We start from the raw sequence: 6,575 nt of genomic DNA on the forward strand, positions 1-6,575 counted from the left end.
CCAACAGTAAGTAAGCATGTATTTACAGTATTTATTTATTTAAAATGACTGCCTATGGCATCATAATACCATCGAAACACTAGAGTTACATGTTCAACAAAAGAAACAAAGGACGTATTTTTGTATTGGAAGACCAGTGGCTGCACTCACCCATCCATGTAAGTGACTTTTTCAAGGATGTAGGTTGAGGTGATCTTGGATAATGCATTCAAATGCATTACCCAAGAAGACAGTCTACATCAACCAAGACAACCAACATCCTTGAAAAATACCCCATTTTGTCCCACTATCAACTGGAATCTAATCAATTAACAATGTAACAAATCATATGTACACACACACGCTCAGGAAACCTTTTTTGTTGTTTTTTTTTTTGGAGAAAATAAAAGGCTTTCCAAAACAGCAGAGTGTCATGGTGAATCCTTTTAATGGTCATCTCAAGACCCAGAGACATTAATTATGTTCACACTGCATCTTCCTTGATTGTTTAATCTTTCACATAAATCTCCAAGTCTAAGAAAAGTTGTCTCCTGTTTTCCTGCTGTGTTGCACAGCAAAAAAAAAATGGAATTAACAAAAGGAGCGGTGTGTTTACTCCTATTGAACGTTAAGACTTCAGGCAATTGTCGAATGCTCATACTCTAATTGGCCTATGCTCATATTGTCATTAGTGTCTTGTTTAAAGGCAGCGGGGCAGAGGCAGGGATTAACAGGGAGGTGTAACAGTAACTGTTTTAACAGAAAGCAGGGAGATAATTAGAACCCTGTGGCGTTGTGATGGGAGAACTCCGTGGGGAAGGTGCGGAGGACTTATCCTGCGGAAGCTTCCAGACCCTGTCATGAAATATGTATTAGATCTTTACAATCACAGCGAGTCTTCATTTTTAAACTTTTCATTTTTTTTCTTCCGCTCTCTTTGTTGCTCTGTCCACACAATACCACAAACATACTCTCACCTTTTACTTGAATTGTATTTTCAAGAAAATGTGTAAACTTTCTCCAAGTAAAAATAGCATTGATTATCTGTTTGAAACTAGACCGTTTTTACTCCAAGGCCCCACATTGTTCACAACATTTTTCAAATAATAGTGTATATTCTTTATAAAAAACATTACATTTTAAAGGGGTCATATGATGTTGCTAAAAAGAACATTATTTTGTGTATTTGGTGTAATGAAATGTGTTTATGCAGTTTAAGGTTCAAAAAACACATTATTTTCCACATACTGTACAGTATTTCTCCTCTACGCCCCGCCTTTCTGAAATGCGTCGATTTTTACAAAGCTCATTGATCTGAAAAGCAAGGTGTGTTGTGATTGGCCAGCTATCCGATGCGTTATGATTGGCCGAATACCTCAAGCGTGTGACGAAAATGTTACGCCCCTACCATACTGCGATAATGCCCTGTCAGGCCGGAGCGACGATTCAAAAACATGAAAACCCATTATAAACGAGGCATTCGTTGTATCCAGTGGGGACATAATTATGGATTATAATGACTTATACTGTCTTTTAATGCGTTGCGTTGCATCACGCCGCGTAAACATAAAACCATGTCTGCATTTGTGATCGGAGAAATGACAAACAACAAGCCCTACTCTACACTGCCCAAAAAACTTGCTTTAAATATATAAAATATAAAAACTCTTTAAATATAAAAAACGTATTTCAGAACAGGGTCAGAACAGCCAGCATTGTAGTCTACTCTACCAGGATCAGGAAACGGTCCTCCATAAAATGTGCTGCACACATCTGAATATTTGGGTTGAAGTGTTCTGGAACAGTATTGTAAAAACAACTTAACTACTGATTTCTAGTCGTGTCCATTTTTGGAAGGCCAAACAAAGTAGTTTCGCTTTCACAACGAAACACAGCGTCACACACGGCAGCCTAGAGTGAGCAGAGGTGGCAGGCTTGAGAACGGCACGGCCGGCAGATTCGACGAAGGAGCATCCAGAGGGCTTGTGGCAACCACATGTGACGACCCCGGGCTGGACTCCGCTTCGTCCACGGTGAAAGCCGATCCGCTGATCCATAGCGCAAAGTTGTTGTATTTGCTCATCAACCAGCACGGATCAGCTCCAGGCATGACAAAGCAGATATCGTCCTCTTTTGGAAGGCCAAACAAAGTAGTTTCGCTTTCACAACGAAACACAGCGTCACACACGGCAGCCTAGAGTGAGCAGAGGTGGCAGGCTTGAGAACGGCACGGCCGGCAGATTCGACGAAGGAGCATCCAGAGGGCTTGTGGCAACCACATGTGACGACCCCGGGCTGGACTCCGCTTCGTCCACGGTGAAAGCCGATCCGCTGATCCATAGCGCAAAGTTGTTGTATTTGCTCATCAACCAGCACGGATCAGCTCCAGGCATGACAAAGCAGATATCGTCCTCTTTTGGAAGGCCAAACAAAGTAGTTTCGCTTTCACAACGAAACACAGCGTCACACACGGCAGCCTAGAGTGAGCAGAGGTGGCAGGCTTGAGAACGGCACGGCCGGCAGATTCGACGAAGGAGCATCCAGAGGGCTTGTGGCAACCACATGTGACGACCCCGGGCTGGACTCCGCTTCGTCCACGGTGAAAGCCGATCCGCTGATCCATAGCGCAAAGTTGTTGTATTTGCTCATCAACCAGCACGGATCAGCTCCAGGCATGACAAAGCAGATATCGTCCTCTTTTGGAAGGCCAAACAAAGTAGTTTCGCTTTCACAACGAAACACACAGTGCCTTCACGACATTCCAACAACAATACTACAGCGAGAATAAAAGTTACGCCTTCTTTCTTTGCGTGAACATTTAGGCGGCGTTATGCAAATCTTCCCACATAGTGAGGTAGATATGTGGGGGCGTGTTAGAACGAGCCATTTTAGGTAGGCGTGGCTGACTCTTAACTTTTATAAAGAATATCTCTTTGGATTTGAGAATATCTCTTTGGATCTCTTTGAATATCTCTCCTTTAGTCTTAGCAACTTTACAGATCTTCTTTATGCACCAAGAGCTTGTAACACTCCAAAGAGAAAGGAAAAATTGAAATCGCATCATATGACCCCTTTAAGATTTTTTGAATGCCTGCTAAAACACTAGCACAGCACAGTTTGTTTTGGATGCTTTTGTCTTCGCTATGCTTAACCAGCTAGACCTTCCAAGTCACCCAGCTTCACAACAAAGATTGTGATAGCTGTCCAGCCAGTTGCTACCAAATTAACTGCATGTAAATTCCAAGCCAAAATGTATCTATTCCAAAAAAATAAAAAATAAGATCACCTTCTAAAATATAGCACGTAGAATTGCTACTAGCATGTGTTTAGGGTGACACAAGCAGCCCAACTGGTTCAAAAAGCCGATTCATCGGTTCCTGACGTCATCAAGCAATAACTAGTAATAACTAACTAATAACAACTCAGTGCCATGTTGTATGAATAAAAATTCAAATAAGTCATTTGTGCCAACACATATTGAAACATTCAAAAAATAAAGTTATTTGTGTGAAAGCATATTGCTGATTATTGCCATATAATTCACTCAAGTTAATGGTAGGTGTTTGTGGTCACAGTTTCATTCGCGGTTCCTTATGTCATATACAACTGACTGACCAATATTGACTAGCCTGCAACTTGGATATGATTGATTCCTAAAAGTTTCACACCTACAGCACACATTACAGACATTGATGCACAAACGCTGATATGTTCTACGTGTCTACAGTATAGAATGAATAAACCAGTCTTATAAACTCCTTGATTTCGCTTAAGCAACTTTAAATATAATATGCATGCACAATAAACTATTGTAAAATTTATTTACATCACTCGACAGAAAGGTTTTTGCAGGTTTTTAAAAAATTTAAATTAATAACCGTCATAATAAGCATATTTCCAGTATGCGCCTCAGGCTTGCACAGTATCGTCAACTCACTCATCAGAATCTTCGGTAATCCTCGGCAAACTTCACCACGGCTCATTCAGTTCTTGTTGAGTCCTCGGTAATCGGTAAACTTCATGACTGCAGCCGGCAATGAGGCCCAAACCAGCACATCCACTGCGAGAAGGCGCTTGTTTGCTTGTTTGCTTGTTTGCTTGTTTGCTTGCTTGCTTGCTTGCTTGCTTGCTTGCTTGCTTGCTTGCTTGCCAGTCATTCTGTTCTTTGTTCCCTTTGGCTTTTGCCTTTTTGTTTGTTCTAGTTTTTCCATGAAATACCAGCACATAGATCCTTGCCTCTGCCTGTTTTCCGCAACTTCTCCACAATGGTACAGTATTTGACTGGCATGTCTCTTTGACTAGTGCATCTTTGAACCTATATTTAGTATAAGTAAAATACTTAAGTACTGTCAAAATCAGATACTCTAAGACTGTTTGTTTGTTTGTTTGCTTGCTTGCTTGCTTGCTTGCTTGCTTGCTTGCCAGTCAGTCAGTCATTCTGTTCTTTGTTCCCTTTGGCTTTTGCCTTTTTGTTTGTTCTAGTTTTTCCATGAAATACCAGCACATAGATCCTTGCCTCTGCCTGTTTTCCGCAACTTCTCCACAATGGTACAGTATTTGACTGGCATGTCTCTTTGACTAGTGCATCTTTGAACCTATATTTAGTATAAGTAAAATACTTAAGTACTGTTAAAATCAGATACTCTAAGACTTTTACTCAAGTTGTTTTGGAATTGGTGACTTGTAACGTGTAGTGGAGTAATTTTCACTGTAAGGTATCTGTACTTTTACTCAAGTATGGTTTTTATGTACTCTTTTACACCTCTGTTTATAAGTAATTAGCAAGATTTTAAAATGTATGCAACGTTTAATAGGGAACCAGTGCAGAGTTGACAGAAGAACCGGGCTAATATGGTTGTACTTCCGCTGGTTCTAGTAAGAACTCTAGCTGCTGCATTGGACCAGCTGGAGTTTGTTTATTAAGTGCGCAGAGCAACCACACAATAAAGCCATTACAATGAACAAATGTGCGTTGAAGTCTGTAAAAGTTTAATTCCCAGTCCAATTCAATCTAGTCCAACCTTTCTAAAAAGCTTTTTTACACCCTGGCTAACTAGCTTTACTCTCCACCCACAGACCAATGGTAGTACTCTGAAGCTTAAGTTTTTACATTATTAAGCAGGCAAGGGATTTGGGGGTCTCTGACATTGATGCCTTTGGCAGGATGTGACAGACTGTGAATAGTGTGTGTATGTGTCATGTATATTCACATGTCTGTCAGTGAAGAATTAAAAGGTGTTATTTTAGGAGATGTGGTACAGAAGCAGGAAGTAACAGGAACTTGTTACTTGCCTTTACACAAGAAATCATATAAAATGATAAAGATCCAATTAACAAATAAAGTTTTTTTTTTATCTGTCCATCTCTAACTCCTTTCATTTTCCTTTTGTGTCCTTACCTTTTTAATAAACACAACCCCGTCCCTCAGTCAGTATGACAGGTTGTTCCACAAAATCTTTTTTTTATTAATGTCGTGGAGCATGGTGCACAGTCCTTGGAGCCATGGTTATTATTTAATATATTTCTGAAAGTTTTAGAGAGTCCTGTAGATAATAAAGGCACTTGTAAGAGTTGAGTCCTGCAGGGAAATCCATCAAATTAATGTAAAGGATTCTGAAGTGAAAAATTAAATAGGAGAGATTTCACAAGTCACAAATATATATATATATATATATATATATATGGGCAATGCTACATTTTTTACAATCGTGATTAATCGCATGATTGTCTGCGATTAATCGCATTGTTACGCACAAAATTCAATAATGCATTCAAAAGTAGTGTATAGTGTTGTTAGAAAACACTCTCTGTCTTTCTGTTGATTCCAGACATGCCTTACTCCTCAGGGACCAAATTGTTATTCTTTATTAACAAATGAGGGCTCGTCCTTCCGGGAATTTCTAAAAAAGACAGGTAAGAAACTTTTATTTTTCTCACTGTCTGCAAGAGAAATTGAATTTATTCTCATTTGCAATTTGATTGTGTCATTTTTGGCATCAATCTGTTTTCCTCACATTTTATATGTGGGACGAAGAGTGAGAAGCTTTCCGTTTAACCTATCTATTTAAGAAATAGAGTAGTGGTGAAAAATTATAGTTGCTCACTCTTGCCGTGAAGGGTTCTCGGTCTCTTAAGTGATTTCATGAATAATACAGAATTGAAAGTTTTCTTTTGGCCAAAAATATCAAAAAGTTCATATAAGACCGCGGCTTCCCGGCCGTCTACACTTTAAAGTAACTGAGAATTCTTCAAGGAGGCAAAGAGAATTTACTGAGGGACCAAATTGTTATTCTTTATTAACAAGTGTAAAAGTGCAATAACATTTGATTTGCACTTTAAACAAATAAGGTGCTTTTTTTACAGCAGTATTCCTTTTACATAGCAGTTAAAATATTTCTTGTAAATCTCTACTTATAACATTAATGTAATCAAATTAAATATAAAACAAGCTATTTGTCACTGCCAGGGCATTAACGTTTTTATAGAAAATATTTTATAGTTTGTTATAGAAAACAAGTTATGCTCAGAGACCAGAACCTCGATCATAACATTATAACAGGCACTTTCCGAGTACAGACCTGCACTATCGCGGGACC

Source organism: Sinocyclocheilus grahami, unplaced genomic scaffold, assembly GCF_001515645.1.
Source record: "Sinocyclocheilus grahami isolate Dianchi unplaced genomic scaffold, SAMN03320097.WGS_v1.1 scaffold388.1, whole genome shotgun sequence".
Taxonomy (NCBI): domain Eukaryota; kingdom Metazoa; phylum Chordata; class Actinopteri; order Cypriniformes; family Cyprinidae; genus Sinocyclocheilus; species Sinocyclocheilus grahami.